Source organism: Zootoca vivipara, chromosome 13 (assembly GCF_965207765.1).
Source record: "Zootoca vivipara chromosome 13, rZooViv2.hap1.1, whole genome shotgun sequence".
Lineage (NCBI taxonomy): Eukaryota > Metazoa > Chordata > Lepidosauria > Squamata > Lacertidae > Zootoca > Zootoca vivipara.
Window position 1 is genome coordinate 9,431,195 of NC_142596.1, and position 26,506 is coordinate 9,457,700.

Below are 26,506 nucleotides of genomic sequence, written 5' to 3' on the forward strand. Positions count from 1 at the left end.
AATGGGAATTTGGTGGGTGGCCACTTAAGAAAGGATAAAGATTTGCATTATGTGCCCATTTATATCCAGTGCATTAGGGTGAATGGAGCATTGCGTCACCAACCTCAGTCAGTTCTTAGCCAACCTGCATCTGCCTGCCTGCCTGCCCTGGCTGGCATCTTCTTCTTCCTCCTCCTCCTCCTCCTCCTCCTCCTCCTCCTCCTCCTGAGCAGGGGTGCCAACTTGAATAAAATGTTGTGGGGGCCCAGGTAAGCCCCACCCTGCACAATCAATCACATGATGCAGTGCCCACCCGCCATTTGAATCTGAATGCCCAACAACTTTGTGGGAGTCCGGCCTCCTCAAATATTTCACTATGGGGGCCGAAGCCCCCACTGCCCATAGGAGTTGGCTCCTGTGCTCCTGAGTCACAGTCTTCCTCTGATAGAACTCAGCAGGGAAAAGGAAGATGGGGACAATACAAGGCTTAGGTGGAATCTAGACACATATTAAAAAACTGCTTTGAAAATGCTATTTAAAAAGTGATTTAACAAATAACATTGAATTTTCCATAAGGCTCACCATAGCCATCTAGTGTCACATTGTAAAAAGGTAAAGGTAAGGGGACCCCTGACCATTAAGCCCAGTCACGGACGACTCTGGGGTTGCGGCACTCATCTTGCTTTACTGGCTGAGGGAGCCGGCGTTTGTCCACAGACAGCTTCCAGGTCATGTGGCCAGCATGACTAAGCTGCTTCTGGTGAACCAGAGCAGTGCACGGAAACACCGTTTACCTTCCCGCCAGAGCGGTACCTATTTACCTATTTGCACTTTGATGTACTTTCAAACTGCTAGGTTGGCAGGAGCTGGGAGCTCACCCCGTTGCAGGGATTCAAACCGACGACCTTCTGATCAGCAAGCCCTAAGCTCTGTGGTTTAGCGCCACCCGCGTCCCAGTGTCACATTGTAGATTGAACTTAAAACACAAAACTGCTTAGAGGGACAAGTGGTGTTCAACTACTCGAGATTGAGCAATAACAGGTCTGTGATACTCTTAGATGTCCGGGGCTGCATGCGCACTACACTGACTGGCTCAGCGTGTGTGTACCCTACGCCGACAGGTGCGGGTAACCCGTTGAAGCCCATTCATGATGGGGATCAGGGATTGCAATTTTCCCCCATGAACGAGTAAGCGTTGATTAAAACACACATGTTTTATGTGCAGGCGTATAGCTGAGTCCTCAGTTGGCTCTGACTTTTCCTTGGCTCTGTCTCCACCTTCTGTTTGGGCCTCCCTGCCTTCTGCTCTACCAGTTCCAATGCGTACCAGCTGCCACTGGTATAGACACAAATTTAGAAGCAGAATTGCAGTGCATTCCCCTTTAATCAGAAATGCAATGCAACTCGCCACAGTGGAGAAGATCATGGACAATGGAGGCGAGAGTCTGCTCAAAACTCATGTCCAGGTGGTCCCGGGGCAATTTCAAGCACCACTTCCTCTTTCTTTGAACAATTCTGGCAAAAAGGTGTGCATTAGGCAAAACTGCAAGCAATAATTTGTATATCAGGAGAACGTTGCACTAAAATGCCAGTTAATTTTAAGGAGTATTTTTGATGATGATGATGATGATGATGATGATGATGATGATGATGAATTTGCTAACCTGATGTTGAAATGCAGAAAACTGAACTTAAGACGGGGCAGGGTAATGAGAAGCTGAAATGGTCAAATAGGTCAACGGAGGGCCCTTTGCTGAGGGCCCTCTCACATCTTGAACCAGACATGAAGGGGATATGCCTATTTCGGACCCAAATGCTTTGCTTCAGCCTGAAACCTAGCTTGCTTCTCGAATCCACCTTGAAAATTGAAAACCCAGCAGAAGGAGAAGCCCCCAGAAAGGTACCGGAAGATTACGAAGGAGCAAAAGAAGTGCTAGGAAGAGAAGCTTTGCCTTCCCTTGCGAAATAACAGTTTGATATTAAAATATTCATTGGATTTAAATCAGAATTGGAAATGAGGGCAGTGGATTTTTCTGAACTAGGGAACAGCTGGGAGAAGGAGCGGAAAGTGCGGGGGGGCAGCGGAAGATTGGCCTGCTCTTGCAAGTTTCATCTGCACTCAGGACAGATCATTCTGGTGTTTCTGTTTCTCTCTTTGTTTCTTTCTTCTCTGGTAGAAGAAGAAGAAGAGAAGAAGAGTTTGGATTTGATATCCCGCTTTATCACTACCCGAAGGAGTCTCAAAGCGGCTAACAATCTCCTTTCCCTTCCTCCCCCACAACAAACACTCTGTGAGGTGAGTGGGGCTGAGAGACTTCAGAGAAGTGTGACTAGCCCAAGGTCACCCAGCAGCTGCATGTGGAGGAGCGGAGATGCGAACCCGGTTCCCCAGATTACGAGTCTACCGCTCTTAACCACTACACCACACACACAGAAGGCTACCTACCATCCAAACTTCCTCTATGCCAGGCGCACACATAGACCAGATAAGAAAAGGGATGTGCCATAGCTAAAAGGAAGCCACTACACAACCTGTGAAGCGGACAACAATCCTTGGCCCCGTCTGCACTATGCATTTAAAGCAGGATTGTACTACTTTAAACAGTCATGAAAGAATCCTGAGAGCTGTAGTTTGATCAGGAGGCTGAGAGGTGTTAGCAGGGGCGACCGAAGCCATCGTGACACCAAGGGCGGGCCTTGCTACGTAGGGCGCATGTGCGGCGTTGCTACGTACGACGCATGCTCCGTACGTACCAACACCGTACATGCGCTGTACATAGCGGTATTCCGCAGGCAGTGGGATCCTCTGTTCGCAGCTGCAGCCGCGAATGGAGGATCCTCCACATGTGAATGTGGTGGGGCAATGGCTTCTTGCGCTGCTGTGACGGGGCGAGCCCCTGCGGGGTGCCTTCTTGTCACACATACCCCCAGACATGGCACCTGGGGTGCACTGCCCTCCCCCCATTGCAACGCCACTGGGTGTTAGGAGACTCCCAGTGTCCCCTCACACAGAGGTGCCATTCCCAGAGTTCCCTGGGAAGAGGGATTGCTTCTTAAACCACTCTGGGAGAGGAACAGAGGTCTCCTAACAACTCTCAGCCCAAAGGGTCACTAAACAAGGCAGAACAAAATCGGTGTCCTCCATTTCTTAACTGCTTAAATGGAAAGTTGTCCAGGTTGGAAAATGTAGGTCAATTTTCCAAATGTGGATTTCGAGCTAATGGATTCTGTGCATACCTGGAGGAAAGCATTGTCTCAGCAAAACAGGGGAGGGGGGTAAAGTTTATTAGTAATAGCAGTGATGATTTCATCTCTTTTCTAATTAGAAAACAACAGATCTCCGATGTGAGAAAGAGGAAGCGCAAGTCTTCCATTAATCTTGCAAATGCGGGTGGTGAGTCAGACGACGCTGCTTCTTTAATGAAAGGTCATTGTGTTACCATTGGAGCTGATTTTAATGACTTGGCCTTGGGGTGGCTGTACAGTAGGCAAAGCTGGAGCAGTTTGTTTTTTTAAAAAAAAAATAAAATCTTTCATTTATAAAACGTCCAGGCCAGAACAATTGACATGGTGACTTGGGTATCATTAGAGTGAGCTGTTGGAGACACTGGCAATTAAAAGCTGCGTATTAGACTAAGACCATTCCTGTGCTCATGTTCTCTGCTTGCGCAAACATGTGCCTGGGTGCTTTTGCTCGATTCACAGGGTCTTTGTGCAACTTCATGGTGAATGTGCATGATGTGCTCCCACAATTACTGTCTCAACTCAGATTTACTTGAGGAGAGACCATCATGGCTCAGATTTTGAACATGCAAATGGCCCCACGGTTCATTTCTTGGCCTCTCCAGACTGATCTCCGGTCAACGTAAATCAAGGGTTGGAAACTTGTGTCCCTCCAGATGTTGTTGACTCCAACTCCCATCAGCCCCAGTCACCAAGGCCAATGGCCAAGGATGATGGAAGTTGTAGTCCAACAACATCTGGAGGACCTTAGGTTCTCCATCGCTAGAGTCAGTGGTGGTTGGTGCCCCTTGAGACTCCTTGGACAGAAGCTAAGTTCAGCTATAGGGCAAGGAGATCCATTAATTTACCAAGAGTTCATGGTTGGATGTTTGGGTCTCCTGCCTGAAAAAGCTGTAAATTCTATAAAGATAAATAAATCGTAAATCTTCATGGCTATGAGAGAAAATGAAAGTGATTTGAGCCTTTTAAGATGGCGCTGCTACTCCGTCGCAACAGGGAGCTCCACTAAGAAGATTTATGGGGAGGCTGGACTGATTAACTCACACAGGAGAAAGAACATCTGTGAAACTTCGTTTGACATTTATCTCAGCAGCTGGAACAATTGGATGAAAGTGGAAAACATCTAGGTGACTGTAAGGGGAAGATTTGGAATATTATGAGCTTGGAGGACGAATTGAACTTTAGAAATAAGACGGCAGTGGACAGTTGCGAGGAATTCCCAATTTCTTGAAGCATGGGAACCCAAAAATAAATTATTTAGATGATTTGGCATAACATTCGGTTTGATTGATATATATATGTGTATAATTTGAAATATTGAATGTGATATAATTGGTTTTAATTGGAAAATTAATAAAAATATTTTTTTTAAAAAAAAAAAGAGACTCCTTGGACAGAAGACAGGGAGGCCCAATAATAGGGAGATTCAACTGACTCCAGTTTTGACCCCATCATCCTCCCCGTGGAGGATGTCATCCTCTGGACTCATTGTAAATAAGAAAGTGGGTGGGTGGGCTGAGGTGGGTGGGTGGGGCAGAGCCCCATTTGTCTTTCTTGATCAGCCTCCACCACCTGGAGTAGATAGAAAGATGGGGAAATAGCCTGATTTAGCATGGCCATGTGTCTTACCCTACAGAGGATAGTCATCTCTTTTCAGTAGCCCTCCATTTGAAAGGCTGCCCATTCCAAGTGTGGTTTAAATATGAAGAATAATAAGATGAGAGAGCTTTGGTGACCTTGAAGTTGCCCACCGACAACACATCAAGAACAGAGCAGGCACACAGGTCGACTAGTCACCATTTTATTCCTCAATACTGAGAGGTGCATGGCTTTTCTATTTAAATGATAATGTTTATTTGTGTGGATTCCTATCTGGACATTTGGAAGGCTTACAGTATATGGATCAGTATGTTTCAGTTAACATGGGTGTACCAATGGTTATTGTATCTTAATGTGAGGTGAGTGTATATCTTTCTTTTTCTTCAACATGTTTTTTTCAGTTTTTCTTTGTTAAATTGTCATTTTGAAAAACATTTTTATATTTAAAAAGTCTTACAAAATACCAAAAAAGAGGATGTGTAAAATTTGCACCTGCTGCTTTGTACATATATATGAGAATTTAGAAATATTGAGTTGTATCCAGTATTCGTCCCGGTTTAAGGGGCAATATTATTCCTTCGACTGCTGATTTCCAGTTGTCCTGTGCTCATGCAAATATAGCCAAAACTGTACCACCCATGCACAAGAGGGAGGCGTCAGAAGACTCTGGGTGACCCTGGGATTTATACCCCTCCCCCCCCCAAAATCCCTATGATAACTCAATGGCATTGAATGTTGGTAGACAGAGAACAAATTATTGACAATGGGGTGAGAGGAGGAACAGAAAGAAATAACTGAACTGGGAATGATGAAGAGTAGACAGTACCCTCCCATTGTCTGGATAGGTCATTGCCTAGCTCATGCCAAAAAGCTTTTAAAAAATGCCCTATGCTCCCAGGATGGAAGGCCACAGGCCTCAATGGAGAAATTGTAAAAGGTAACATAACTTGGTTGGAGCACAGGTGAGTCCATCGCTATGCTCCAGGGGGGAAATGGAGATGGGGGGCTGGGGGGGCTGGAGCCTTGAACTGGTGTGCCATTGAATCCCAGTTGCTGGAATATAACTGTGGGAGTCACTGCCATCAAGTAGGGATGGGTGATTATCAATTTCGGCTTCTCTCCATTTCTCATCTTTCCAATCTTGAGCTCAGTTCTCCACATTAGTTTGCGATTTTCTTCTCAAGTCCTTGTGAAAATGTGTCAGCATTGAAAAGGCATCTTTGTAGGTCCCTTTCCCTACGTGCACACTTCTCCCTAGCATATCATTCTTGTACAGGCTACTTGGCTAGAAAACTGCATTCCATCATTTGGAGAAGGGCAAATTGCAGAGGGTGGCTGCGTTTCAGTTCCCAGGTTGTTTCCGAAAACGTGAATTCGGCAAGCTCACCTTTAAATGCAAACAAGATCAAATGCATCCCTCCTCCCTACCTTCAAGCCCTTTTAGGGGGGCTCCCCAGAAGACTCTGGTAGGAACAGGGCCGTCCCTAGGCCCAGGCTGGGTGGCGCAAGGCGCCAGGGCGCCTGGCTATCAGGGGCGCAGAAGGGGCGCCGAACGCTGGTGTCTGCCTCCGCGTGCCTCTGCTGTTGAGCGGCTTCAGGCCACTCTCCAGAGGCGCACGGGGAGCGCAGGCCTGGGGCCGCCTAAACAGCTGAGAGGCGCAGCAAGGCGGCACCAGGTTCGCGCTCCCCGCGCGCCTCCGGAGCTTCGCGCAGGGAGCGGGAGCCTGGGGCTGCCTCCTCCACGCCTCTCGTTTTTGAGCGGCTTCAGGCCGCTCTACAGAGGCGCACAGGGAGCATGAGCCTGGGGCTGCCTCCTCCGCGCCTCTCAGCTCCCCGCACGCCCCTCCTGCCCGCCTCACTCACGGGGAGCGCCGGAGGGATCTTGGCACCAGGGTGCCAGATATGGTTAAGACGGCCCTGGGTAGGAAGTTAGACTCACAGGAAGTTAGACTTGATGGACTTTGGGTCTGATCCAGCAGGCCTCTTCTTCTAGTCTCACAGCCCCGAGCAAGATGGCAGCATTTTGTTGAGTTGGCTTGCTCTCTCCCATCTCCCTGTTGATGATGTAAGGCGAGGGACTGCAAGATCACAGGAAGAACATGTGTTATACATGATACGAGATTTAGCCCTCAGCATCTGTAGTTAAAAGGATCTGAGGTAGTCCGAGACCATTTAGAGCGCTCCCTTTAATTTTCCAGTGTCAGATCTTGGAGCCTGTGAATAAGTGGTGCTAATATAGATTACTCCACAGCAGCATAATTCCTTTTGATCAGCCGCTTACTCAGAATGCCCTTTTTGTGCTGCGTGACAGGGACAGGGCAAAGAGTTTATTCCAAAATCCATCAACACTTCTTCTCTTTTCTTCACGCTAGGGTTAACGCTTATCCTGCTACTGGCAAATGGGCTTTTTGACAAAGTGTCGCTTATCACGGCAATGTCCCCTCCTCGTCAGTGGCCACTACCATCATCAAAGGCATATCAAGGGGTAGAAACTGAATTCTCTTCCTCCCTGACCAAAAAAATGCCACCTAAGGAGTTGATGCATGTTTAACCGATAGACCGATATCCAAGTTTTATAACAGGTTGTGGGGTTTTTTTTGGGGGGGGGAGACCCACTGGGATTTCATGAAACCTTATACAGTAAACTTAAGGATTTCGAGTCCACCATCTGTTAGGAAGGCACTTCTTTGTCCTGGTGTCAGCTAAACTGCAGGGACCCAGGTGGCTCTGTGGGTTAAACCACAGAGCCTAGGGCTTGCTGATCAGAAGGTCGGCGGTTCGAATCCCTGCAACGGGGTGAGCTCCCGTTGCTCGGTCCCAGCTCCTGCCCACCTAGCAGTTCGAAAGCACATCAAAGAGCAAGTAGATAAATAGGGACCGCTCCAGCGGGAAGGTAAACGGCGTTTCCGTGCGCTGCTCTGGTTCGCCAGAAGCAGCTTTGTCATGCTGGCCACATGACCCGGAAGCTGTCTGCAGACAAACGCCGGCTCCCTCGGCCTATAGAGCGAGATGAGCGCCGCAACCCCAGAGTCGGACACGACTGGACCTGATGGTCAGGGGCCCCTTTACCTTTACCTTTTACAGCTAAACTGCACCTCCTTCTCCCAGGCAGCTGTAACCACGACCTTTCCTGCAGCTACTAGTCTTCAGACAGGCGGGTTGCCCTGTGCCACAGCTATGAATCTGAGCGGGGCTAGCCCAAGACATTTTGATGCCTGAAGCAATGGATGGGCTGGTTGGTCTCCTCCACATGCAGAGCCAGTTCAGAGGCAGATTTAGGGCAGCGCTGCTGGCTCCCCCGCATTGGGCTCCTAGCTGAAGGAGGCACCTCACTATGACATGGTGCATGCGTGGAACGGAAGGCGAGAGGTGCCAAATTTTGCCACTGAAATTTGAAAGGCTGAAGTCTGCCCCTGGCCAACTGGACTGCCAAATGAATATTCCTTCCATGTATGCCAATGAGCTAGCATCTGAGGTCGGCAAGTTGGCTTAAGCCGAGCAGGCAACATAGGACACACAGCTCTGCCCTGTTGTGCAGAAGGGTCATGGGCTCTCCAGGTAAGGCTTGGAGAGACCCCTGTCTGGTACCCTGGAGAGCCTCTGCCGGGGTAAACAATACAGAGGAGAACTACCTGAAAATGATTCACAGATGGTATTTACCTCTGAGTAGGCTTGCTAAGATATATAAGTCTGAATCAGATAAGTGCTGGAGGTGCAAAGAGGTGGAGGGAACTTTCTTTCATATGTGGTGGACTTGTAAAAGGGTAAAAGAGTACTGGGAAATGATCCATAATGAATTGGGGGAAAATGTTTAAAAGTTCTTTCCTCCCCCCAAAACAGAGTCCTTCCTGTTGGGGATAATTCAGACTAAAATTCCTTTTTTTTTTAAAGAGATTTTTATTAATTTTTCAAACAAGAAATACACAAACAAGACATATAATATAACACTGTCCCTTCATTTTCCCTCCACCCACCGGTCCACTTCTGCCACCAGTAGGGCCCGTGTGCTTTAGGAAACAAAGGGGTCCAATTGTGAGTTGAGTTCTGTTTCCCCCCTCCCTCCTCCCTCCATATCCCCCCCCCCTGCCACTGAGAGAACAGGGAGGAAGGAGTTATGGGGATCTGCATCCCCCAACTCTTTCATAATCATATTAATAAACCTAGAAAAAAAGAGAAAGAAAGAAAGGAAAGAAGGGGAAAAAAAACAAAAAGAAAAAGAAAATTGGGAAGAGTTCAAACTTCCCAGTTCTTATTATTTTGACATCTTAATTGCGACTCCCTCGGTTGTCTTCCTCATGGTTTTCCTTGCAAATTCTAATTACTTGTGGCGAATTTTCCAACTCAGCTTCAAATCTTAATCTTATAATATTAACTCAATCCTCCTCCTTTTTCATGCTGCCCTCCCACAGGTCCCCTCCTGCCACAAGAGGTGCCTGCAGGGTACAGCACTTCCAAGGTTCCATTTCCTCCTCACCCCTCTGGGCACCCCCTGCCACTGAGTGCCTCAGAGTAAGGAGAGGGGGGCAGGCAGCTTTCTGCCTAAACACCTCACTTAAACTGCAATAATTTACAGTAACTTAAAACTTCTTTCCAAGCCATTCTTATACTCCCTTAAGGAAACATAACACTTTTTTCCCTTTCTTTTTTACATTCCATCTCCTCTCCCTAAGTCTTTTTCCCCCCAATTGGTTCAGCATTTCCATTGTCATGCCAAGATTTCGAAGACCGTCTTTCAGAAACCAAAACAATACCTTTTAACTAAAGTTTTTACCCCACACCCATTCTTTCCCAAGTCCATCTCCAGGCCTTTGCCCCCCCCCTGCCCCTGTCCTTCCCATCCCTCAAACACCCCACTCCACATTTTAACCCCTCCAGGATCTTCAAATCCATTAAACTTTAAGTCCCTTAGTCTCTCATCTTCTTGTTCTGGTTGTTTTTCTTCCTTTTGGAAGTCATATTTTGCTTCATCCCAAACAAAATTGTCACAGTCCAAGTCCTCTTCCGATTGTTTCTCCTCACACACAGTCTCAGAATCAGCAGTCTCCAAATTTAAATTTAAATTATCCTCTAAGTCCTGGACTTGGACTTCAATCTCAACTGGTGGTAAGTTGGGATGATGCCATTCCTTGTAGAAATCTTCCCATGACAGCAAGTAGTTCAGTACAGTCTCCTGGAAGGCTCGAGACAGCTTTGTTTTCATACCTCTCGTAACCGCAGATAAACAGGGGGTAGGGAACAATGGGTACTGGAAAATTCCTCTCTCAGACGATCGACTCCATTTTGGCTGTTCTTTTTCTTGATTCTTAACTCAGTCCCAAATCCATTCTTACTTCCAATTTAAATAGTTCTTTCACTTTTACCAACAATTTTTCCTGTTCACAGCAATACAATCAATCCACCCGGTCTTTTGACAGTTTGACAGCTTTTGACAGCTGTCAAAACACTCTTCCCCTTAATGCCGCTGTACCTCAAGGGGTGCCGGACTCGGGGGCTGAGATGGTTCCAAAAAGTCTTTTTTCCCTCTCGGGACCACAGTTTCAAATTCTTTCGTTATTCAGCTTTGGATTTTTTTTTCCAAACGCCTCCCAGTTTCCCATTAGGAAGAGACCGGCTTCCGTTTCTTTAAGTCTCTCCTATTTTCCAATCAGCAAATTTAGGATCCCAATCAAAGTTCCACTTACTTCTTTAGGAATCTTTAGTATCAAATCGGAAGAATCCGCCGCTTGCCGGGTCAGGACTCGGAGCTTCGCTTCCCGGAGGTAAGATGTGGCCCAAAATGGCTCCCGCGGTTCAACCCCACCGGCTCACGATCGCTCTATTGAGCTCTCGGGCGGCGGGGGATCCGCCAAACGGAGCAGCCGCTGGACGCCTAAGTCATCGGAACTCTCGATCCGATGCTTTTACGGGGAGTCCGCTCGCTCTGCGGACTTCCCCCCCCCTCCGAGAAGCCAGGGACCTCGGCACGCGAAGTCCCTGCGTCCTTCTCACCGCCGCGACGAACCGGAAGTCCAGGGGATAATTCAGACTAAAATTCCCAGGCGTCCAAAAAGGTTATTTGTGTATGCTACTACTGCGTCCCATGTTTTGTTAGCCCAAAAATGGAAATCGAGCAAGGTCCCAACTAAAGAAGAATGGCAACTTAAGTTGGCAGAATATGCACAACTCAGACTTAACATATAGAATAAGAGAACAAGAAGAACATACGTTTAAAGAAGATTGGAAAACGTTTATGAACTATATGGGAAATAATTGTGTACAGCTAAAAGCGCCAGCAGCATTAAAATAAATTCAATGCTATAAACAAGTTTTGATGGATGTAATAATGGAAAACCGATTGGTATGGTTTTTGTAAAATATGCAGGGATATAAGATATGTAAAATGAACCATGGGAGGAGGAGAATACAGAGCTAGAAGAATAGTCTGATGTACTTCAGGAGAGCTTAGAAGGCCTGGTTAGAAGGATGCCTTCCAGCACCTGCTTCACACAAGCCTGGGCTGCCATGTGGATCAGAGTTCTGGCCCATGGGTTTCATAGATCTATGGGCCATGGTTCTGCAGTTCATAGCCCAATGTTTATACTGCAAGAATGATGGTGCTGGTGACAAGGATGGTTGTAAGGCAGCACAGCCATGATGGGCTGGTGAGAGACTCACTTTTGAGCCATTGGGACCATCGGATATTGCCCAGCCTGGCTGACCACAGGTGCCAGGCCTGCCTGGAAAGGTTGGTCAAGAGCCACGAAGTCTATAACTGAAAGCGCTCTGTTTTGTGTGCATCTCCTCAGCGGCGCATATCCCGTGCACCCAGGGGCCGGGTGATCTGCCCAGGGGGGCGATCAACGCACGGCAATCCCCCCAGGGGGGGTTGTCACCCCCCCTTTGGGATGACACCCGGGGTGGACCGCCCCACCGCCCCCCTTCCTACTCCCCTGCATCTCCTCTAGCTTATATGGCTTTAGAAGACGATTAGTCAAATTCACAGAAGATAGTTGCAGCCGTGCCAATTAATCGCAGTAGTTGAGTTGAACATCCATGTTCAAAGGCAGTGTGCCTCCAAATAACAAGAACTGTCGGGTAGCATGGGGGGGACAATTACCTATATGACCTGTTGCCTGCTGACAATTTCCATTATGACAGATCCCGGAGAGATCTATTTGATTGCCATGGGGTGTAGGATGCTGCACAATTTGTTCAGTGGAGGGCTTACTCTTTTCCTTAATGTTCTGATCAGCTTGGACATTTGTGGCTTGTTTGCTTTTCATATTGGAACATAAAGTTTTATATGTTGCTCCATCTGCTCCAAAATACCCTCTCCAGCATTGACCAGATGCCTCTGTGGACCTTGATATGGCCTTCATTTGCTTTTGGACAGGGAAGGGGGGCAAATGACTAACCCCTTTGCCCATGACCTCGGGGGCAAGCCTATAACTCAGTGGCAGAGCATCTGCTTTGCATACAGAAGGTCTCAAGTTGAATCCCCAACATCTCCCGGTAAGCCTGGAAAAAAAGACACCCTGCCTGATACCTTGGAGAGCTGCTGCCCACCCGTGTTGGCAATAGCACACTAGATGGCCGTCATGAGCTTCTTCAGATATGCCTCTGTCCTGCATGGAGAATGTCGCTGAGCCCCTGAAGCTCCTTTCCCAGCCCACTCCATGCTTTCAAGGACCCTTGCTGGTGTTTTGCAGCAAACATTCCCCGTGAAATCGGGGAGGAGGTGAACGCGAAGGCGAAGCGGGCCCCACTCTGAGCCGAGGTGCCATTATTCACCGACGGCTCATGCATAATTCAGCAAGCCGGGATTTCTGATTTCACACCCACTGTGGAACTGGAAGGGGTGAAGTAAACAGTTCCACAGGTAAGGAGCCAGAGAGGAGATGTTAATCTGAGTGATTACCTCGGGCCTTTTCCCCGGAAAACTGCGAGGCATACATGATAGCACTGTGCAATTTCTCCCTCCCAGCCTCCCTCGGATATGCGTGCTCTTATACCTAATCATCCAGATTGCCATCAAGTGTAAATTTAAACGGGACTCTTCCTGTTACGGTATTGTAGAAGGCAAGCAGCAGAGCCAGCCTAGATTTGGGTGGATTTTTTCTTTGGTTTTTTTATTATTTTCCGAGCATCCGCCGCCATAGCAACAATACTCTTCTATTCCAGAAAGGTAACACAAACAGAAGAGGAAGATGCAGTCTCCTGTTCAGGGAACTACCCTGCAACGGCTTCATGAATCTGGGCCGGGGGGGGGGGAGGTGACAATAATTTATTCTCACCTAACACAAGCTTCTTTGTTCTTTGATGTAAAAGGTAAAAAGGTAAAAGGACCCCTGGACAGTTAAGTCCAGTCAAAGGCAATGATGGGTTTGTGGCGCTCATTTCGCTTTCAGGCTGAGGGAGCCGCCATTAGTCCACAGACAGCTTTCCAGGTCATGTGACCAGCAGGACTAAACCGCTTCTGGTGCAACGGGACACCGTGATGGAAACCAGAGTGCATGGAAACGCTGTTTACCTTCCCGCCACAGCAGGACCTATTTATCTACTTCACTGGTGTGCTTTCGAACTGCTAGGTTGGCAGGAGCTGGGACAGAGCAACAGGAGCTCACCCCGTTGTGGGGATTTGAACCACCGACCTTCCAATCAGCAAGCCCAAGAGGCTTAGTGGTTTAGAGCTCAGCGCCACCAGCATGTATATCATGATCAAGGAAGCAGTCACTGTTCTGTCCTTCCCCAGCATTTTATCCTCACAAGAACCTAGCAAAGAGGCGTAGACTGATAGGGAGAGACTCACCCAAGGTTGCCTGGTGAGCTTCAGGGACAAGGCAGATTTGAGCAAGGGTTCTTCTCGGCTTTCATCAGACCCTCCAACCAGCACACCATGCTGGCATTCTAGAATCAGGGCAGGGCTTATTTGGGAAACAAATATCACAGCTGGAGAGAGGACCTGTTGGTATGTCATTGGAATGGGAGACAAAGGATGAGCAAATAAAATCTTCAATGAGACATTGGGCAATAGATATTGGTCATAATATAGACATGGAAGCCTGGGAACGATTGTGGAATATAGATATAAAGTGTATGGCATGTTATGGTCTAAGAGAAAATTATATGAAAATGATATATCAATGGTATCTAACACCGAGTAAATAGTCAAAAATTTATAAATCTAAATCAAATAAGTGTTAGAAATGTAAAGAGAAAGAAGGTTCTTTTTATCATAAGTGGTGGTCTTGTAGTAAGGTTAAAGCTTACTGAGAAATGATATATAATGAATTGAAAAGGATGTTTAAAATAATGTTTGTTTTAAAAAAAACCAGAGGGTTTCCTTTTGGGAATTATAGGGACAGAACTACCCAAGCTGTATAGAAATTTATTCATGTATGCTACTACAGCGGCAAGAATGTTACTTGCCCCAAAATGGAAAGAAGTAGAAGTCCCAGCAAAGGAAGAATGGATACAAAAACTTATGGAATATGCAGAAATTGCAAAACTTACCAGAAAATGAGAAATCAAGAAAACAAACTTTTTATAAATGAATGGAAATAGTTTATTTCATATTTACGGAGAAATTGTAAACAGAGAAGAACATTGGCAGGATTCTTGTAATATCCTGCAGTTTCATAAGAGTATATATTTAAAATAGATGAATAAATAAACAAATTAAGTGAATTTGGACATGCAGAAGATATTAAAAATAAATTTAAGGAGCCGCAGAAAGAGGGGGAAGGAAGTCAAGTTTTGAAATGTTAAAATGACTGTAAAATTAGTGGAATGTATAAATCTGAAAATCATAAATAAAATTAAACACACAAAAAGAGAATCAGGGCAGGGCTGAAAGAGGAATGCCTCAGGGTGTGACCTCAGGGTTCTCCTTATCCCTGTGATATTGCAGGAGCCAAAATGGGACATCCTGGGATCCAGTCAGAAGCCAGGGCGGCTTCTGTAATCCTGCAGTGTCCTGCTTAAAGCAGGAAAGCCGAGAGATATGTGGCGGGTGGGAAATGTAGGTACATAAGCGAATCATAATCCTTATCAGATTTTATTGGTCAACCAAATACAGATTATACCCAAGAACAAACATATTCCAGCAAATATGATTAAAACAATATATAACACTTCACAGATATACACAAATGGCAGGAAATGGTGGGGAAAGTCAGGACTATGTGGCGTTCCTGAGTTGAGAAGCTTTTAGTGCAAACTTCATCTGTCTTAAACATAACCGGTTTGTTCAAGCTAGACAGCAGGTAGTTGATTTTATCAATATCACCAAATATGGCAATTGGTTTCTTTAAGTATTTAGCCCTCATAATTTCTTACAGCTTACAGTAAGGATTGGTGTCCTCAGCTGACTGACATGCACAGATACAGAGGCTCTGTTCTCTGGGGATATTTTTTATATCTCCCTTCCAGGAAGTTGGTTTTCATTGTCTGCAACCTCAAGGCTGCAAACTCCGTGCAAAGGCACCCAGATATTTCTCTATTCCAAACTCAGTTTTTATGACCGGATAGGTGGTGGAGAATCTCTAGATACCTTTGCTGTTTCTGTATCTCGTTTGGCTAATGGATCCTGCAACTGCCCTTTAATAAACCTTTGGCTAGACTGCTCATTAGATGATGGGAGGGCTCAGAGAGTGAATCAGTGTTCAGAATTTTCGATCCACGTTGACATTTGATGGCTTGGAATCTTTAGGTGAGGCAGGTGAGCTAGGAAAGTTAAATCAGGAATAATGAGGGTAAGCCCCTCCAGGTGTTATTGGACCACAACTTCCATCAATCTCAGCCAACATGGCCAGTGGTCAGGGATGATGGAAGCTGGAGTTCAGCAATGTCGAGGGCACCGGTTTGGCTGTCTCCAAGTTAAATACATTGCAGAATACTTCTCCACCATCAGGGATCAAACACCAGCATCTGAATCTCTTTTGTTGCGTTGTCCTGTTATTTTTCCTCCAGTTTCCCCATCCGACAAACAAACAGTAAATCAGACTTGTCTTTGACAGCCAGGTGTAGCGTTGACCAACGCTGCTATTTCATCAAGCCTTTTAATGAGCTTTTCTCAGTCAATCAGGCTCAGCAAAGCAAAACCAGCAGGTTTTTAAAGAGAATGTATGGAACAACCACAGCATAGGCTGCTGTCTGTCAAGGGAAGCATCAGTGAAACATGACATGATGCTTGGCTGGCGAAATGGTGCGTAAGAATAAAGCCCACCCCCAAGGAAGTCTCACTGTTCCCAAAGACAGTTCACGTGGAAGATTTGATGTATACGTCACCAGAACGCATAGCTGCCAAGTACCCCGTTTTCCCTGGGAAACCCCCATTTTTACTTACCTTTTCCCGGTGGTCCCCCGTATCACTTCGTCTCCCATTTTTCTCTGTCATTTTCTCCTGCCGGCAGCCATTTTTTTTCTTTCCGATTTGCCCTTCTATGGGCACCAAAAATGGCCGCCGCCGGCTTCAAAAGTCGCATCTATGCATGTCCGGAAGTGCATAGACGCGACTTCCGGTGTCGGCGACGGCCATTTTTGGTGCCCATAGATGGGCAGAGCGACACCGGAAGTTGCCTCGACGCACTTCCTGGCATGCGTACAGGCGACTTTCGAAGCCGGCAATGGCCATTTTTTTGTGCCCATTGAAGCGCAAAGCGACGCCGGACTTTAGGTCGATGCAACTTCCGGTGTCACACGGCTGCCGGTCCCGGATTCTGCAGTCCGGGACTTGGAAGGTAAGCCAGAACAGCATGCCTGCCTTTCCTCCATGGCCAGGTCTCATACCTGAAGGATGGAGGCAGAGTGTGGGGTGGAGATGGTGCCAAGGGCCAGATAGAGAGGCATGGAGGGCATCTGGCCTGGGGTTCTTCACCCCTGCCCTAGACCAAGCCAAGGGACCTACTTTTCCAAATTCCTCAGAACATGCCCCGTGGGGCTGTTTCCTATATGGTTTGCTACCAGTTGTCCATGTTGACTCCTGATAGGTCCCTCCTGTCAAGCTATGATGCTCATGGCTGCTGAGAGTGGGTGGTTTATGAGTTCTTTGTAGTGCGAGTATGCATTGTTGTCTTGGAAAATATTCAATAGGGCCAGTTCTTAGGTTGCTTCTAATACCTGTCTAGTTATTTTGCATCTTTCTTGTAGGACTGATGTCCAAAAGGGTTGGGTTTGGGGGCACTCCCACCACATGTGGAGATTGGGGACTAGCATAGGGACCAATAAAAGAAGATACCATCACCCAGGATGGATCTACACACAGGGAAAAAAAACCCGCTATAAATAAGCCAGAAATTAAATTGTTATAACAAAAGGGGGGGACCTATGGAAAATCGCTTAGGATCCAGTGCAGAAGGTAGAGGTCCACTCCTTGAAGTGTGTGTGTGTTGGAGCATGTGTGGAGAAGTAGGAGTGCAGTATCGCCACTTGGAAGTCCTGTCCTTTGATTTAATACCCGTCAGGAAGCTGTCAGCAGCTCCCGGCTGGTTGCCCAGGAAAGTATAAAGACAAGGAAAAAATTCTTACCCTCCTTTCTTATTTCAGTCTTTACAAAGAGAGGTTATAGAACCCAACCTCTTGGATAATAGCATTGTCCCAAGTGAATTCCCACCTTCCATGTCTCTCCCACTTCCTCATTCATCACTTCTACGGGTGCTGCTACGTACCCTCTGCCTTTGAGCTCTTTGCTCTCCTACTTTTAAGGCTTGCCGGGTTCTGGGAGATGGAAGGTCTGGGATGCTTTCTAATGACAACATGTGAGCTGGGTTTTGTTCTGCCTCTCCCATGATTTCCCAGCTTTCCCCCTCATCTGCCTCTGAGCTGCAACCTCCCTCAAACCCCTGTTGTAAACCTATCCCATCTCTCTCTCTCTCTCTCTCTCTCTCTCTCTCTCACACACACACACACACACACACACACACTTGTGTGTGCAGGCACAAGCCACACTCATCCTCACTGCACCATTTCAAATGGCAGTTGCTGAGAATCACAGGTGGGGAGAGTTGGGCTCCGGCCCACCTCGTGAGTTTCCCATAGGGATCTGCTTTGCCACCGTGCGAACAGGATGTAGGGCTAGATAGGCTTTTGTCTGATCCGGCAGGGCTGCCGTTCATAGCGTCCCCTCCTTGCTCTTGCCAATATCCAACAGCGCACTCCAGATTCGGGTTGGATCCCGATGCCACAGATGATGCACGGAGACGCGAGAGGTGGCAGGTCAGCAATGTAGGCTGCAGGCAAACGCGGCGTATCTGGGAGGGATTGCATAAAACATTCCGCTCGAGGCTGAGCTGACCTCAGTGGCCTGGGAAGTGTAGCAAAATGGTCCTGAAATGCAAATCCACGGTTGTTATCTTGTGCAGAAATAGAGTTCATAGAGACTTCCGCCTCCCTGCCTCCAGCAATTACACAGGCGTCGGGGGAGAGAGGTGTCTGTTTTGCCTCTGGGATATCGCAGGAGAGGGGGACGGTATGCGCATTGAACTTTCGAACCAAGAACAAAACCTTGCTAATTCTCACTCCGCTTTCTGGGAGAGCTTTTATAAAACCACAAGCAACCTACTAAAAGGCAGATGCACCAGCGGTGGGTCATTAAACTACTTTAGCTACTTACCTACTGCAATGCGCTCTATGTGCAGCTGTCTTTGCAGATGGAAAACTACAGTGATGCATGAAACTATGCCCTGTGCCAGCATGTGGCTCCCCTGGGCAGCTGTAGGGGCCCCTGTGAAAAGTACCTGCCTGCCCTGGGCTCCCCTTTGAAGATTTCTTCCCGCTGCTCTGATCAGCACTGGGCAGCAGGATCTGGTAGCTGCCATTCTTATTTCCCACAGTGCGGATCCCTTCCAGAGAGGAGGAAGATATGTAGTCTCCTTGATGACTACGAGCTGAATAAAGAGCATGAAATTCACTCTCGACTCCGAGTATATTTCATCAAGTCACCCAGAGATCAGGCAGTAGATCATGGCCAGTCTTCCCCCCAGCCTTGCACGAGATGACCGGCTCAAGCCACACACAAGCTACAAGAAAGGAGATTCTGACTAAACACCAGGAAGAACTTTCTGACAGTAAGAGCTGTTCAACAGGGAAATGGGAGGTTGTGGACTCTCCTTCCTTGGAGGTCTTTAAGCAGAGGTTGGATGGCCACCTGTCATGGATGCTTTAGCTGAGATTCCTGCATTGCAGAGGTTGGACTAGTTGACCCTGGGGATCCCTCCCAACTCTACAATTCTATGATTCTGGCTGAAGCTGTGAACCTTGGCTTCAAGTGTGGTGTGGTGGTTAGAGTATCGGCCTAGGACCTGGGAGACCAGGGTTCAAATACCCACTCTACCATGAAGAAACCAAATTTTAAAAAATTCCTTCCAGTAACACCTTAGAGATCAACTAAGTTTGTCATTGGTATGAGCTTTCGTGTGCATGCACACTTCTTCAGATACATACCAATGACAAACTTAGTTGGTCTCTAAGGTGCTACTGGAAGGAATTTTGTTTGTTTGTTTGTTTGTTTCGACTACAGCAGACCAACACGGCTACCTACCTGTAACTCTACCATGAATCTCACTGGACAACCCTGACCTCTCAGACAAGCCCACCTCACAAGGTTAAAACATAGCTGCCAAGTTATCCCTTTTTTTAAGGGAAATTCCCTTATGCTGAATAGGCTTCCTCGTGAGAAAAGGGAAAACTTGGCAGCTATGGGTTAAAACAGGGCACAGAAGAGTTGTGTGTGCCATTTTAGACTCCTGGAGGAAAAGGTGGGATTTGTGTGTGCGTGCACGCGTGTGTTAGCGCTGCTTCCTTTGGCACACCTGGATCTATGCCTCTGATTGAGGGTTTTTATTAATTCCCTTCCTGCCTCCACCCCCTGGAGAAGAATTATTTATGATACACCTCGAGCTGTCACATTCCCGTGATCGTGGAACTTGGCTTTGCCTGTGATCTCCGGATTAGCGCTCCATGTCGCAGCAGCTGAGGATGTAACTTGGGAAAGGTGACAAGGGTTGGGGATGTTATTCTTTAATCTGGACCGGCGACTTGGGTCGCCTGAAAAGGAAGATTACATGTTCACGGTGGGATTAAGCAGCAGCTGCTGAATCGTAAAAGAAGGCACCGATAAGCAAACACTAATTCTGTCAGTAATAACAGGGGGAACAGATTATTGCAGGATAAAGCAGCTCTTTCCAAAGACTCCCCTGCTACTTGAGCCCCTCCAGAGAGGATCCAGCATTCGCTGTGAAGAGAATGCTATAATTAAGGCTGCAAAGGAAATAAGTCTCTGCTTCGGCATCTTTTCAAAACAGGCTGTCTCTCTCTATATTCATCACACCAGCTTGCTTTGGAAAAACAGCAACTCGAAGGCAGATTCCCCGTTGGATCAAACCAACCACAAATCAACTGCAGCACCTTGCTTCTTACACTTGAGTAAGCCAAGGATGGGGAACCTATGGCCTTCCAGATGTTGTTGGACTCAAACTCCCATCAGCCCCGAGGCATCATGGCTAATGGTTCAAGGATGATAGGAACTGGAGTCCAACAAGATCTAGAGAGAGCTGGGCTTGTGGGCAGCAGTCTGGAGTAAATTAGCAGGTGGGAACCCAGAGTCAGGTCCGAGAGCTAGATGACCCACAGAGTCCCTTCCAATTCTACAATTCTATGCTTACCTTCCAAGTCTCGGACTGCAGAATCCGGGACTGGCAGCCGTGTGACACCGGAAGTTGCGTCAACGTAACTTCCGGTGTCGCTTTGCCCTTCTATGGGCACCAAAAATGGCCGCCGACGACACCGGAAGCATGACCGGGAGTGCGTAGACGCGACTTTTGAAGCTGTCGGCGGCCATTTTTGGTGCCCATAGAAGGGCAAATCAGAAAGAAAAAAAAATGGCCACCGGCAGGAGAAAATAACGGAGAAAAACGGGAGACGAAGTGATACGGGGGACCACCGGGAAAAGGTAAGTAAAAACGGGGGTTTCCCGGGGAAAACGGAGTACTTGGCAGCTATGATTCTATAATGAGAATGAGAATAAAATAAGAATCTAAAATACCCATTTGTAATACTATATATATATATATATATATATATATATATATATGTATATATATGTATATGTGTATATATATATATATATGTATATGTGTGTGTGTGTGTATATATATATATATAATGTATGGAGAGAGAGAGAGAGAGAGAGAGAGAGAGATGACAATAGTAGATCTCACTCAACCCACCCCATTGAAAAGATAAATGGAGGAAAAGACCACAAGCATACCTAAGTATCCCCCAAATTAAGGGCCACAAGCCTGGGTATAAATGAAAATGTTTTTGCCTGTCACCTGAAAACAGGCAGTGGTGTGCACCAGGCATAACAGGCAATCACTACAAGGAAGGCCCATTCAGTTGTCACCACCCTCCAAAAGGGCCTCAGATGATGAACACAAGGTCTGGGTTGATTCACGTGATGAGAGGTAATCATTAATTGGGATCCTGAGGCTTTATAGGTTGAAACCAGCACTTTGAATTGAACATGGAAACTAATCGGCAGCCAACGCAGTCAGGCCCAGGTTGGCGCTCAGATTGTCTTGCCCTGGTGAGCAACCTGGCCACCGAATTCTGCCCCAGCTGCAGTTTCCGCCGCAGCAAGCTTCAAAGGCAGCCCCACACACAATGCATTGCTGCCACCAAATCCCAGACGTTGCCGCGGCATAGCTCACAGAAGTTAGGCCCAGATTGCTGCATAGCTGGACCGCCAGCCAAAGCGGGTGGAACGCACTTCTTGCCACAGTAGCAGATCCGGAAGTCGTCGTCCCCCAAAGCGACACACCCGATCCTCCTTCTTCCACCTTATCAGCACAACCATTGAATAAGCAACCTGCTCCTCTTTCTCCCGGGGCTTGTGCAGGTGGGGAGCAAGATGAGGCATGATTGCCTCCTGCTTTTAGGAATCCAGTACAGAGGAGCCTGGGATGGGGGTGGCGCTGCAGGTTAAACCACAGAGCCTAGGGCTTGCCGATCAGAAGGTCGGCGGTTCGAATCCCCACAACGGGGTGAGCTCCCGTTGCTTGGTCCCTGCCAACCTAGCAGTTCAAAAGCACATCAAAGTGCAAGTAGATAAATAGGTACCGCTCTGGCAGGAAGGTAAAGGGCGTTTCTGTGCGCTGCTCTGGTTCGCCAGAAGCGGCTTAGTCATGCTTGCCACATGACCCGGAAGCTGCACGACGGCTCCCTCGGCCAGTAAAGCGAGATGAGCGCTGCAACCCCAGAGTCATCCACGACTGGACCTAGTGATCAGGGGTCTGTTTACCTTTACAGAGGAGCCTATTTGAAGAGCGCTTGCCAGTGTTTGGAGCTTGCATTATGCACCACAGGGCAGGGAGAGATGCAGCCAATTATCCTAATGCTGCTTTTGCGCTCTTGTTACGGAGAGTCATTGCTCACCCAAAAGCTATTGAATTAGATAAGTGCAGAACAAACAAAACTATTCATTTAAACTCACTCTGTATTTATATACCTCCCGCCCTGGATAAACACCCACTGCATTCCGGACATTATATATTCTGTGCGGGGATCAAGACAAAAGCAACATTCATCAAGGCTGCAGGCATTGTAGCTTCTCACAGAAGCTCTCAGGAAAATAAATGCATGCACTTTTTTGTCCTGGGAGAGATGCCCCATATCTCACCATCCCGGCTGCATCACTACAATTTGTCCTCAACTTTCACAGTTCTTTGTTGTTGTATTTTCTGTCCTCGTTCTGCCTTTTAAGCTGCAGATCTGTATCAGCCTGGTTCAGAATTCTCCCCAGACCATACTCTTTCTCTCCAGGCTACATCCCTTCACTGATTTTGCCTGGCTGGCATTTGTCCTTGAACCCTGAGGGTGCTTCTTCCTTGCTTAGATGGAGGGTAGAGAGGAGGACTGTGCGAATTTTACCATACAAAGGTAAAATCAGTATTTGGGGCTCTGCCCACCACTGTGGCAGGTGGACTGAGTAAAGTTGCCCACCACGGAATAGAGTCTTCGGAAATGAGCGGCAGGTCCAAAGGATAGAGTATCTGCAGTTGGCTATGAGGACACGGAGTGCTCACTGGAAGGACAGATCGTGAAGCTGAGGCTCCAATACTTTGGCCACCCCATGAGAAGAGAAGACTCCCTGGAAAAGACCCTGATGTTGGGAAAGATGGAGGGCACTAGGAGAAGGGGACGACAGAGGACGAGATGGTTGGACAGTGTTCTTGAAGCTACGAACATGAGTTTGACCAAACTGTGGGAGGCAGTGGAAGACAGGAGTGCCTGGCGTGCTCTGGTCCATGGGGTCATGAAGAGTCGGAAACGACTAAATGACTAAACAACAACAACAACAACAATGAGGACACGGAGAATCAGAGGGTATCCAATACAGAAAGTACAGAAAGAATGGGAGAAAATTTAAGAGTATTTGAAAAATTATTTTAACACCAACAATCTCCTGGCAGAACTCGAATGATTCTTGTAAAATAAAAAAGTATAGATAACAACTCCTTTTTTTATAAGAACATAGAAAATAAATGGTAATTTGAAACTGTGTGTAAAACAATAATAGGAACAACAATACAATGAGTCTAATGAGAAGTCAAATTTATTTATTTATTTCTGTTTTTCCTTTATTTTTTATTCTTTCTCTCTTTTCCCTTTTTTCTTCTTTTTTCCCTTTTTTCTTTTTTTCTTCTTTCTTCTTTGTTATGTAAAATAGATAAAGTTTAAAAATATATGGAATGTCGATTCCGTTGTTGTGATGTTTTGTAATACTATGTTTTATTAAGGATGGTGGAATGTAGTGAATAGTGAATGTTGTGTTAGTTATTGTTATTGTTTGGATGTTAAATAAAAAGGTTTTTTTAAAAAAAAAACCGTAGGCCAAGGGTTTCGCTCTCCTGAACAAACCATGAGCATAGGCCAAACCTTGGAAACAGGTCATACTTCGGAATCAGCTACATTAGTAAAAAAAAAAAAAACCAACACTTCCAATGTGTTATAAACATGCAACACCACATGGCGCTGTAGAGCAAAAGAAAATTATGCGATTTTTTATTTTTATTTACATAGCCATATATATAATGATTTAATTTCTGGCTTGTTTATAGTGGGATTGGAGAGAGCTAAACCAGGTTCAGATGACACATTGGCTGAGCACAACACAGGAGCAGAATGACCTGCAAAGACCAATCTGCTCCTCTGGAGAATATATATAGGTAAAAGGTAAAGGTAAAGGACCCCTGGACATTTAAGTCCAATCAAAGGTGACTATAGGGTTGTGACACTCATCTCGCTTTCAGGTCGAGGGAGCCGGCGTTTGTCCACAGATAGCTCTGCGGGTCATGTGGCCTCCGGCGCAACGGAACACCGTGATGGAAACCAGAGCACACGGAAACACCATTTACCTTCCCGCCACAGAGGTACCTATTTATCTACTTGCGCTGGTGGTCTTTTGAACTGCTAGGTTGGCAGGAGCAGGGACCGAGCAACGGGAGCTCACCCTGTCGCGGGGATTCGAACCATCGACCTTCTGATCGGCAAGCCCAAGAGGCTCAGCGGTTTAGACCACAGCGCCCCCTGTGCTGTATACGCAAACATGATGTACACTAAGCTATGGTTTGGCTACGTGTGATGTGCAAATAAGGCCATCGCCTTCTCCTCAGCCACCGTCCTGTGATGAGCCATTGCACATCCTTGTTAAGATGCATCTGCATTTTAGTTTTAAAAAAAAATCTTGAAAACATTTTTCTATACTGTTTTGACAGATTTCAAAGCACTTTTCCCTAATGGGATGCATTTTGCATGTTGTTTTTCACAAATATATGCATCTTGGCTCCTAGAGGACCTGCTCCCTGCCTTGCAGGTCCTTTCGCACCTGGCCTGGAAGGGTGGGGCCCTAACTGATTCCAGCTACAAAAGCTGAGGCTGCTGAAGAGGCCAGAGACCGTCTTGGTGGTCTCATAGTGCAGACTCGGGTCGTTGAACCTGAGCTTCCACAGCCATTGCCTGCCATGAGAAACCATTGGCAAGATTGGCAGCAACAGCAGCAACTATGTTCTGTGCTTAAGAACAAAATTATTATCTTGCTAATTATGCTGTATTAAATTAGTGGTTTTTTTTAAAACTTCCTTTAGTAATGTTTTCTATTAAAATGTTTAAGATTAACTTTGCCTTGTTAATTGTGTATTTTGCAGTTGACCTCCTTTGTAATGTTTTATTTTGAAATCTTTACGATAACATTTCAGCTTCCTGTTAATTACGTTGCTTTGAACGTATACTTTATATTTGACTTTATTCGGGGAGGTTTTACTCTGGGTTGTTTCAACGCAGGTTGTAAACGGCTTTGAGATAATTATTTTTTCTTAAAAAACATAAAGTGGCATTAAAATGAAATAAATAATGATGGTGGTGATATTTTTATGCATGCATCACACACACATTTTTGTAAACAAGACTTGGCTGGAGAAGTTCACTGCGAAATTTAGAGGAGTACGAAGTCCCAAGGGGGGTTGTGTTTTGGTTCACATGTTCTTTTGGAAAGCGCAGTTTCGCTAAGTTCACCTTTAGATGAGAATGGAATTGAATTTCCCTACTTGTGGGAAAGGTAGGAAAGTTTTAAAGGAAATAAAAGAGGCAGAATCACACAGGCATTCTGGGAAGAAGTTCTGAGGTGGTCTAAAAGAGAAATCAATTTGTCTTTCCTCAGGGCCTTTATTTGGGCCCAAGGACTTCACACTCATGGCGATGGAAAGGTGGTTGGTAGAGGGACCCTGTTGGTCTCCTAAGGTGAGGGGATAAGAGCATAGCTGCCAAGTACCCCGTTTTCCCCAGGAAACCCCCGTTTCTACTTACCTTTTCCCGGTGGTCCCCCATATCACTTCATCTCCCGTTTTTCTCCGTTATTTTCTCCTGCCGGTGGCCATTTTTTTTCTTTCCGATTTGCCCTTCTATGGGCACCCAAAATGGCCACCGATGGCTTCAAAAGTCACATCTACGCATGTCCGGAAGTGCATAGACGCGACTTCCGGTGTCGGCGGCGGCCATTTTTTGTTCCCATAGATGGGCGGAGCGATACCGGAAGTTGCGTCAGCGCACTTCCTGGCATGCGTACAAGCAACTTTCGAAGCCGGCGGCGGCCATTTTTGGTGCCCATAGAAGGGCAAAGCGACACCGGAAGTTACGTCGACACAACTTCCGGTGTCACACGGCTGCCGGTCCTGGATTCTGCAGTCCGGGATTTGGAAGGTAAGGATAAGAGGAGAAAGGAAAGATCCCAGATGAGAGCTGAGCTGGGAGGGACCACTGCCTTCCGTTGCAGCAAGTTATTCTTTGCAGGGAAACTACTTGAAAATGATTTATAGATGGTATTTATCTCTGAGCAGGCTTGCTAAGATATATAAGACTGAATCAGATAAGTGCTGGAGGTGCAATGAAGTCGATGGTACGTTCTTTCATATGTGGTGGACCTGTAAACAGGTAAAAGAGTATTGGGAAATAATTCATCATGAATTGAAAAAAAATGTTTAAAAGTACTTTTCAAAAAAACAAAACAAAACAGAGTCCTTTTTGTTGGGGATAATTCAGATGGAAATTCCCAGGTGTCAAAAAGATTATTTATGTATGCCACCACTGCAGCCCATGTTTTGTTACCCCCCAAATGGAAAACGAGCGAGGTCCCAACTAAAGAAGAATGGCA

General features: G+C 46.6%; 1 long non-coding RNA gene across 3 annotated transcripts in view; it reads left to right on the forward strand.

Annotated features, from left to right (window-relative positions):
• The window catches only part of LOC132593164 (uncharacterized), a 34,172-nt gene extending 8,959 nt beyond the window's left edge, over positions 1-25,213 (forward strand). The window contains exons 3-5 of one of the 3 annotated variants that reach the window (XR_015946918.1): positions 3,306-3,373; positions 24,111-24,230; positions 24,674-25,213. This is a non-coding gene — a long non-coding RNA (uncharacterized LOC132593164). Of the gene's footprint in view, positions 1-3,305; positions 3,407-24,110 lie in introns of all 3 variants that reach the window. The other 2 variants (XR_015946917.1, XR_015946916.1) reach the window with 2 other exon arrangements.
• Positions 25,214-26,506: the final 1,293 nt, after the last annotated feature.